At 54.6% G+C, this 10756-nt stretch overlaps 1 long non-coding RNA gene across 1 annotated transcript; it reads right to left on the bottom strand.

The window, feature by feature from the left end:
* Positions 1-656: 656 nt before the first annotated feature.
* Positions 657-9467, bottom strand: LOC309622967. Its single transcript, XR_014241220.1, has 4 exons — positions 8914-9467; positions 8543-8650; positions 4366-4440; positions 657-3491 (listed from the first exon to the last, which is right to left on the bottom strand). It is a non-coding gene; the product is annotated as an uncharacterized lncRNA (long non-coding RNA).
* Between the last annotated feature and the right edge of the window lie 1289 nt (positions 9468-10756).

A 10756-nucleotide genomic window follows, 5' to 3' on the forward strand; every position in this document is an offset into this window, starting at 1 on the left:
ATCATAGTCTAGGTGGTTTAAACAGCAGAAATCTGTTTTCTCACAGTTCTGGTGGCTGGAAGTCCAAGATCAAGGAGCCGGAAAATTTGATTTTTGGTGAGGGCTCTCTTGCCGGCTTGGAGATGACTGACTTCTTGCTGTGCCCTCACCTGACCTTTTCTCTGTGCATATGGAGAAAAAATGAGAGAGCTCTCTGGTATCTCTTCCTTTTCCTATAAGGACACCAGTCCTGGGAATTCCCTGGTGGTCCAGTGGATAAGACTCTGCGCTTTCACTGCCAAGGGCCAGGGTTCAATCCCTGCTCGGGGAACTAAGATGCTGCAAGCCGTGCAGCATGGCCAAAAAAAAGGACATCAGTCCTATCGGATTAGGGCCCCACCCTTATGACCTCATTTAACCTTAATTATCTCCTTAAAGACCCTCTCTCCAAATACAGTCACATTGGGGGTTAGGGCTTCAATATACGAATTTGGGAGGAGGAACACAATTTAGTCTATAACACTCAGCAAGACTGATTTTAGACTTCTGACCTCCAGGACTACAAGAGAATAAACTTATGTTGTTTTAAGTGCCTAAGTTTGTGGTAATTTGTTACAGCAGCAGTAAGAAACTAATACACTCAGCCAGCAATGCTCTCTCTCTCTCTCTCTCTCTCTCTCTCTCTCTCTCACCTTCATGTCTTCCCACATGCTGTGCCTTCTGCCTGGCACTCGTAGCTGACTGGCTTCTTCCAATGCTTCCTGATTCCCCTCAGGGGTCCGCAAAGTTTTCCTTGGCTCCGTATAACTATGTGTTTATGTATCCATCCCCCAGCCAGGCTGAAAACTCCCATCTCTCATTCCTCCATTCAGCAGGTATATATTGAACACCTACTATGGGTTCTGCAAAACCCAACATTCTTGTCCTGTGGAACTTTTGTTCCAGCAGGGGACAGAGGGCAGGGTCTCTTCCCCTCTCAGCTGTGTATCCCCAGCACCTGGCAGTGTCAGGCACCCGGTGGACTCCATAGCCCTTAAATTAATCAGAGACACAGTGGGTGAGTCTGAAAGAAGTCCACTGTTCCAGGCCTCGCTCTCACACAAATCCTTAAGGCTGCCATTCTGGAAAAAGCCCAGACTTCAAGACTCAAGGCTGGCAGATATGTCAGAGTGTGTTTTGCTGGCTCCCCCCACTCCCTGGGTCCTCCCACTCTTGCCAAGCCTTCCTGTTGCTCAGCCAGCATCCAAGGCCAACTCTGGGGCCCAGGGCACACGTAGCCCCTTCATCAGTCTGTGCCCTCAAAGTGTCCTCTCTGAGCTGGGTTCTCCCTGCCCCTCCTTTCCCAAGCCCGACGGTTCTCAACATGGGGGTGGTTCTTCCCTCCTCTCCTGGCAATGTCTGGAGACACTTTTGGTCGTTGTCATAACTCTGGGTGCGGAGGGGTGCTAGGGCATCTGGTGGGTAGAGGCCAGGGATACCTCTCAATATCTTCTGATGCACAGGACAGCTCCCTTCAATACAACAAAGAAATGACCAGCCCCGAATGTCAGTAGTCCTGAGCTTGAGGAACCCTGAGGCCTGACTCCATGCTTTTGAACTATTCAATATTTTTGGCTGAAGCTCTTCAGCATTTGGGTTATGAGATTTGACCCTTCTTTTTAGAACTAGATGGGCGAAGCTCTCCTGTACTGTGTTATGGAAAGGAAAAATCTGCCACCATGTTATCTTCTTTTGAAGTCTCCTGTTGTTAACTTTGTTCTAGTGGATTCTACGTGCTGGGGCTGTGACGTCTGCAGGCCACACCAGACTGAGAGAAGTGTGCTCGTGGATTCCTGACACAATAGCAACTCCCCAGACACACCTGGTGTTCAGTCCCTGCTCACGTCAGCCCCACTGAGTGACGGGTGCATGTCTAATGTCACCATGGCGTCAGACCGTCCTGGGCACAAGCCCTTGTCCTGTGGCCTCTGAGCCCCAGCTTCCTGACTTGTGAAACGGGGAGACTAAATCCTACCCTACGGAGTTGTAGGGGGATGAGATGTGCATTCACTGGATGGTTGGAGCCAGCTTGGACCGGCTCATGAGGGTGGAATCGTCAGTTTCCAGGAATTTCGTGAGCCAGCGGTTAAATATGGCCATCATGAACAATTCAGTTTTACAAACTTACAATTCAATAAATTATGTTAAAAGCAAAGCAAATACTCAAAACTCATCACTTCCTCATTATTTTACTACATTTTACTATTGTCTATGCTCTGAAGGTTATTTACATCTGTCGCATCTGCGTGGTGGAAACATTGTACCACGGCGGCTGCTATGTGTCTATTCTCAACTCCACGGTCAGTGACACCTCCTTGGTGGCTTGGAATCAGCCTTGGTGGCAGCTTTACACCAGGGAAGTGGGTAAACACTATTAGTCAGGGCTTGCTTTCTTGTTTTGTTGATTTTCTAGGTTTAAGAAAGTGATGGAAAAAATGGTAATAATGCAGGTTAAACTTGAAAGTGAGTTGTGTCTCGGGTCGCTGCATCGTGAAGAGCACAAAAAATTAAGGACGTATTCTTCCTGTGTTCAAACACTGTGATGCAATTCAGCAAAAAAGTGAAGTTCCAATGTATATCTTCACTGTTTCACTCTTCCTCATGAATTAACATAAGTGGAAATATTAATCAACCTTCAGGTCAGAACAGCACTCTCTGTTCAATGACGTGAATGATTTCTTTTGCTGAGGTGGATGGTAATCAAGCACTTATTTGTAGTAGAATTTATACTAAACTTATGTACATATATTTATGGGCACATCTCCCCCCCACCCCAGAGAGCCGGTTGTTAAGCATTTATCAGCACAGCGCGGAACGTGAGCGTGGATGTCAAAATTCTTAACGCAGAGACAGTGTTTCATCCGCAGTGTCAGTTCAGCCGATGGCCCTGCAGCCGGAGCCCCGTGGGAAGGGGACCTGCATCTGAGCTGAGGTGGGGACTCGTTCTTGTAGCCACGGCCTGCAGGGTCCACTCTCCCTGCCCATCAAGACCCCTTGGCTGGGCATCCTTGTGGCTTCCTGGCACACACACAGGCTGTGTCCTGGGCGCCGGTGAGGCATCTGAGAACCCAAGGTGAGGGCCTCCTGGTTTGGACGGGTCCAGTGCCCACCCATCCTGGGAGATGGCCCAGAGACCCCAGGTGAACCTGGGCTGAGCTGGTGGGAAGGGCAGGATGTGGGCCTAGGAGACCTTTGGGGATGGGGGGTGACCTCGAGGGGCACACTCAGGGTGAGTCCAGCCTAGCAGGCAAAATATTGGGCACCAGGCCCTTTGCACTGAGTCATTCATTTATTCAAACACCATTCAAAAAACATCCTGTCTGTGCCGGCTCTGGGCTGGGTGCTAGTCACCCAGCTCATTTATCTTTCTTTCTCCTGGGGAGACAGTGTTCCAGGCAGAAGGGACAGGCCCCGGCAGCTCTAGAGCGTGGCTGGAATTGGTGGAGGATGGGCGAGTGGCAGCACGTGCAGGGCTAGATGGGGAAGAAGGGTCACAGTGACCACTGTAAACAGTAAGCTCTAAGCCAGGCTTACATGTCACTCTTTTACTAGTAAAGCTCATAAGCGAATGTTGGTTGAACGAAACCATCAGGAGGCAGGAAGCTGACACCTGAACTTCTAGGCGGCAGGAAGGAAAGGTTCTCAGATGTCTGAGAATCTGCATGAGCCTCATTCTGGGAGGGTAAGCCAGGCAGGAGGTTCAAAGCCTGCAAGGACCCCCGGCTGAGCAAGCACAAGCTAAAAGCACCTCCCTGGTGGCAGGACCCGTCCACCCGGGAGGATGATTGGTGCAGCGGGTCCTCGACTAAGATCACGCACCTCCTGCCTGGCAGGACTGGCACCGGGGGGGCTGGTGAAGGCCTGAAGGTGGGAGGAGGGATAAATTGGGAATATGGGATTAACAGATGCACACTACCGTATATAAAATAGATAAACGACAAGGCTTAACTGTATAGCACAGGGAACTATATTCAATACCTTGTAATAAACTATAATGGAAAAGAACTGAAAAAAGAATATAGATATATACACATATATGTATAACTGAATCACTTTGCTGTACACCTGAAACTAACACAACATTGTACATCAACTAGACTTCAATGATAAATAAATAGCAGGCCCAAAGGTGAATCTTCCCAGGATATTTCATCCAAACCCCCTTCCCTTGCCCCCTCCTGCTTAGAACTGCCACGTTGCTCTGCAGTCCCGCCCCTAAGAGTGCCAGATTTAGCAAGTGAAAAGAAGACTTCCAGTTAAATTAGAATTTCAGATACACGACAAATAACTTTTTAGTCTAAGTACATCCCTCGCGATGTGTGGCGACCCTGTGCCACCCGCACCTACCTGAACAGGCCCCTGGGTCGTCTTCTCCAGCCATCCCTCTGGGTGGGGATCCAGGCTCCAGGAGGAGCCCAGGAGCTGGAGGACGCAGAGAAGTGATGTGTCAGACTGGACCTCTGGGGGCAGACCTGGACCTACCTGAAACACGATCTGGTCTCAAACTTCTTCTTTTTTTTTTTTTTATTATTATTTATTTATTTATGACTGTGCTGGATCCTCGTTTCTGTGCGAGGGCTTCCTCTAGTTGCGGCGAGCGGGGGCCACTCTTCATCGCGGTGCGCGGGCCTCTCACCGTCGCGGCCTCTCTTGTTGCGGAGCACAGGCTCCAGACGAGCAGGCTCAGTAACTGTGGCTCACGGGCCCAGCTGCTCCGCGGCATGTGGGATCTTCCCAGACCAGGGCTCGAACCCGTGTCCCCTGCATTGGCAGGCAGATTCTCAACCACTGCGCCACCAGGGAAGCCCTGGTCTCAAACTTCTTAAGTCCCACCTGCCAAAGGGCGGGCTGGCAGCTAGCTTCTCTGAGCCCGTGTTGCCCCATCTGTCAAATCAGAGCGCTAACACTACACAATAGGTGGTCGTGAAGGTCACAGGGGAAGGAGGGCGCTGAGCACAGTGCCTGCCGTATACTGAGTTCTCCATAAATAGTAGCCATGACCATACGCTGACCCCTTATTATCTAGATTATGTTAATTATTTACCACAATAACAAATGATTATTACTGTAGATTGGCCCCTTGTTTTGCCTACTGTTCTATCGCCAGCATCTAGAATGATGCCTGGAACACGGTAGGTGCTCAGTAATTACGTGCTGACTGACTATATAGTGGGGGAAAGGTCTTTGCCTCCAGGGAGCCGGGAAGGACCCAGGCACCCAGCCCGATCCCTGAGGCTGGCCCAGCCCGCCCCCACCTGACCAAGCCACCCGGCATTGCCCTGGTGATAAATAAACAAGACACGTGGGAACGTAGAAAATCCAGGCTGAAACGCATGGCTTCGTTTCCACTGAGTTCTGGGAAATCAGACCCGTGACAGGAGGTGGGTGGCCTCTGGGTGCATCTCAGAATCCTGGCCCCCGTCGAGGGCCTTGTGGGGATGAGGGATGGCGCGGTCCCAGCCCAACCCACCCCTCCCGGCAGACGAAGAGGAACCTGGGAAAACAGATGTGGGATGGGCAGCCACACAGTTTCTGTTCTAGACGTCCCTCTGTCCGTCCTCATCAGGCCCCGGCTCTGCAGTGTCCAGCCCGCCCGGCTGGTGTTGCCAAAGGACACAGCATCCCACGGCCCACGCCGGAGGTCAGAGTTCTGGTTTCCCGGGTATTTGGCCAGAGGCACTTTCAAATTCCTGGGACGCTAACAGAGATGCCCTACAAGCCCCAAACTTGGCGGGTCTGAACCGAGCTCTGACCTTCTCCCACTCCGAATCTGCTTCTCCCCGGGTCTCCGCCTCTGACAGTGGCACCTCCATCGTCCTGGATCTCAAGCCGGAAACCAGGTCCCTCGATCTTTCCACACCCTATCTCTCCCCACATACAAGCCAACACCAAGCCCTGTCGATTCTACGTCCCAGATAGCCCCTGCTTCTCTCCACACCCACCACCAGCATCCCCGTCCTTCCATCCTGCTGCATCCTGCCTGCCACGTCCTGAGATCCCCAGCCCCAAGCTGTTCTCCGTGCAGCCACCCCTGAGTGCTGGCCTCTGCCAGGCTGCCCTCTGTCCTGGGCGCCTTCTCTCTGCTTTTCTCAGCTAATTCCTCTCAGCCTGCAGGTGCCTGCCTCCTCAAAAAACACCTAGATATTCAAGCCGATCACAGGCACAATTACCCTCACTCCTGAATATTTAAACAAGTGTCTTCTAAGATCGAGATCAGTCTCCTGCATGACCCAGATTCCATTTTCATGCCCAGGAATTTAACTTTGATGCAGGAATATTATCGACTATACGATCCATGATCTAATTCTCCGATAGTCCCTAAAATTAGCGATTGGCCTTATTTTGCTTCAATCCGGGATCCAACCAAGAATTACACATGGTGTCTGGTCGCAGGTCCTTTTCATCTTCGTGCTGCCAGAGGTTGCCCACCAAAGCCCTAATCCTCCTCTACCAGCATCTAGAATGATGCCTGGAACACGGTAGGTGCTCAGTAATTACGTGCTGAGTGACTATATAGTGGGGGAAAGGTCTTTGCCTCCAGGGAGCCGGGAAGGACCCAGGCACCCAGCCTGATCCCTGAGGCTAGCCCAGCCCGCCCCCACCTGACCAAGCCACTCCAAGAATTACACATGGAGCGGCTCTGCGGAGCGGCTTCTTTAACCCTCTGCTTTGCACGCTCTCTGAGGGCAGGGCCGAGCCTGTCTTGGGTCTGACTGTGTTCCCCGGAGTTCCTGGCATATAGAAAGCAGGCAATCAGTATTTTTTGAAGTTGAATCTGGAGACGACAGTTACTTCTGTGTGCTCACAACTATCCTTTCCTTTCATGATAAAATCTGTACCCTGTAAAGGGAGAGCAGTTGAGGAAATACTGAGAATTCAAACTCTCAGTCTAAACCATGGAAAGTGTGAACCTTGAAAACAGCAAGGGCAGCTTGTCTCTGCCCGGTGCGTGGCGTCCATCTGAGACATGATATTGTCCTTTTGGAGCACAGAGGGAAGCAAGGGACACCCAGGCAAGGGTGTGGGGGGAAGGGCAGGGTCAAAGTTGAGCTTCTTTCTGGGTCTTTCTGAGGCTGGGCCTCACAGTGTCACCCATCCCTCTGCACACAGGTTCATGAATTCCCAGAAGGTCTGGGCAGTTCTGGGTACGTGAAAATGCAAAGCTGGGACGCGGCACACGCTTCCTGGATTATCAGCTCGCCGGGTCATTCATTCTCCAAGGCCCTCTCACTAGCAAGAAGAAGAGTGACATGCTGGCTGGAATAACAATGGCCTGGACTTGATCTTTGGAGGGGCAGGAAGGCCCTAACGGCCCTGTGAGATGGAGAGGTCATTCAGAGTCACCAATATTTATTGACACAGCCATGACTGTTCCTGGGACAGCTGTGAATCAGAGGAACTGCCGGGAATAGCACTCGAAGTCCAGACTCACACTGTCTGACCAGCTGCCTGCCGGCGTCTCCCCTTCCCCCACCCCCAGCAGCGGGGCAGGAACCTCGCTGGGGCCCATCCTGCCCAGGCTCGGGCACTCTGGGTGTGGGAACCTGGGCGGGGGGCACAGCAGGGTACCTGCTTCTAGCCGACTGCATCCTGCTGAAGACAAACCTCATTCTTTTCTTTGTTCAACACATTTATATTGCGCTCCTACTATGTGCCAGGCAAAGTTCTAAGCACTGGATTTAGCTCTTCAGTGTACCTTTCTTGGACACCTACTGTGTGCTAGGCATTGTCTGGATACTAGGTTCCAGCTATTTGTCCTTCATTTTTTGGAACACCTACTGTAATGTGTGTGCCAGGCGTGGTACTAGAATGCTTGCTCAGGGCAACCCAAGGCAATAAAGTAAATCCCAGAACCAGGCCCTGCCCACACCCCTTTGAGTCCTGGCACTGGTGCCCTGGGCAAGGGAGAGCAGTTTTCCCTCAGCCCAACAGGGACCTCTGCTCCCCAAGGTCAGCCCTCAAGGGGGCTGCAAGAGTGGGAGTACCAGCTCCAGCCCAGGGTGTCCAGGCCTGGCCGCTCACAGGCCTGTGCAGCAGGCTGGCCTCGGCTCTCACCAGCTCCCGGGGTGCCGCCCCCCCCCACCCCCAGCCTGCATCAGAGTGCCCCCCGTTGCTGGGAGACACCGGTACAAAACAGTGCTGGCCGTTCTGCAAACCTGGCGCGGCCCCCAGCCCCGAGGACCGCTGCAAGGAGCCCAATCCCCTAATTAGAACCGGCCGGCTTGGCCCGCACCCGGCCCAGGCCCGAGCTGACTTCAGTGGCCGTAAAACTTGCAAACTCCTTCCTGTGGTCTCCCCCGGGATACGGCCGGCAGGAGCCTGGGAGGCGAGTCACTTCCCCTGGCCGCCGGCCGGGCAGGTGCAGCTGCGGCCTCCTGGACGGCAGAGGCTCCAGGGCGGGGGCCTGTGCACTGGCTCACGCCTCCTAGGGCCTGAACTGTGGGTGCTGGGAAGGGAGGGATGGCTGAACAAATGAGCCCCGGGCCCCCTCACCCCTGCAGAGCCCTCTCTCCAGCATCCTCACCCCTTCCTGCTGACCCAGTCTGCCCGTCGTGCAGGGCCCAGCTCGGGGGCACTTCTCAGGTTGTTTGCTGGAGGCTTCTCTGGGCTTCTGTGCACCTGTGCAGACATACTGCGATGCCGTTATTTTACCTGTCTCCAGGGAATTCCTCTAAGCTAGGGACTGGTTTTGTGTATTTCCACATCTCAAAACCAACCACAGGGCTTGGCACAGAGCAGAATTCAGGGACATTTGTTGGCTGGTTGAATTGGAGGCTTAGCTGCTGGTCCCCAAACCCCTCTCGGGTCCTGGCAGGAAGGAGCCCACCCCTCTCCTCCAGGGGCCAGAGATCTCAAAGCCAAACTCCTTCTCCCTACAGACCCCCGGAGGCTCACGTGGTCTGGGCCATCGGTGTCTCCAGCCAGGTGGGCCGGTCTGATTCCAGCTCATAAGCCAACTTCTTTCCAAGCCTGGGCCGAGGTTTTCACTTGGAGAAGATCCCCATGGTTGGGCTGGCCAAGGACCCAGCTCGGAATCTCTGACTAATCCCAGCTGCCCGACCTCTAGTTCTGGGTACAAGGCAGCAGCTGGCACTAAATGTCCCCCCCCACCCCCCAGGTTCTCCTCAGCCCTGCCTGTGTGAGAGGTGGCTGGGACGGGCTGGTCTCGACACCCTGAGGTCTTGTGGTTCCCCTTTGCACCCCAAAGCCCACGTCAGTTTGCAGAGAGCCATGGCCCCCATGGTCGCAGCCCCGAGAACTGCATGCGGCGGTTTCCAGCAGGCCCAGCCTGGCTGCGTGTTTTCTGGAAAGACGGCTGCTCTTTTCCGAGCTCTGGGGGTGTTTGTCCACACCAGAGGCAGTGGGATCCCCTAGTGGGAGGCCAGAGGGAAGGGCTGTCAGCCGAGACAGGGACTTCAAAGGGCTCGTCCGGGCTCCCGGCTTGGGCCCCCAGCTGCAGGATGGGCTGAGCTGCCGGTCCGGCAGCTGGCAAAACAGGGCTCTGCTTGCTCGAAGCGCCAAATTGCAAACAAGGACGGTGCCCAGAGGCAGCCTGGGGATCGGAGTGACAGCGGGCTCCTCCCAGGGAGTGGGGCTTGAGGGCGCCTCCGGTTACAGGCCCAGGCAGGGGCTCCACCAGCGTCTCCCTGGGGCAGGGCCGGGGCGGGGGGAGCCCAGGCAGCTCCTCAGTCACCTCCTCCAAGGGCACGCAAGCCAGCTCTGGCTGATTATTTCCTTTCTAATTTGTGAGTGACCCTACTGGGGCAAAGTGGACACTGGAAAGACTCTGTGTCATGATATTAAGGAGGAGAGGACACTGGCACTTATTGCCCCCCAACTGCCTGCCTGGCCTGGTGTTGGATGCTGGGGGTAGAATGAAGGAGGACCAGCCCACGGGGGTGGCAGAGAGCGGCGGGATGTGAGTCCAGGCCGTGGGACGCCCTGGGATCCGCTGGGGATGGGGAGGCTTGTCCCCTGTCCTTGTGGGTGGGGCCCGCCAGTGTATCCAGAGAATGAGGTCTTTGGTGGGCCACGTCCCTGGAAAGGAGGGAGGGGTGAATAGGAGGAAGCTACAGCTGGACCCTCCTCCCAGCTTTTTTCCAGCTTCACTCGCTGGCTGCCGGCCCCCTCCCCCCTGCCCCCAGCCACCTGCCTCCTGGTCTCAAATGGTCCCGTGTGACTCAAGAGGGTGGAGAAGCAGCCTGGAAGCATCTCAGCATCCTCTCCCATCCCCTCCCCGGCTGCCGGCCAGAATTCCCCACCTTTCCTATGGGACCCGGATGGCCTGCCTGGCTCTTGGGTCCTGCAGAGCACATGGGATACGAACCCTGCTTGCACTCAGGAAAAACCTGGCTTGTCCAAGGGTGTGGCCGGCTGGCCTTGGCCAGAGGCCCTGTGCCAGCTGAGCAGCCGCCGCGGTGCCCGGGCTTGTCCACCCTAAACAAGGGCGCTGCTCGACCTCACTGATTTCACTGAAGAGTCCTTTTAAGTCTCTCCAGCTGCTGGTCACTGAGGGCTGAACAGGGGATTCTGGGCTCTGGAGTCCATCCCAAGGGATAAGCCTGCTGGGTCTGGGAGAGCTCCAGCCGCCAGCCCCGCAGGACCTATTCCTTCCCAGGAAAGAAACCTCAGGGCCCAGCCCGAGCCTGGGGACTTAAGCTGTGGAGGCCTCAGTCCCCTGGAGCCCAGCTTGACAGGACCCGGGGTGGGTGGTGCTGGGCTTTTACAGAGTGGCCCC

Source organism: Balaenoptera borealis (genome assembly GCF_965194805.1).
Source record: "Balaenoptera borealis genome assembly, chromosome: 1".
NCBI lineage: Eukaryota > Metazoa > Chordata > Mammalia > Artiodactyla > Balaenopteridae > Balaenoptera > Balaenoptera borealis.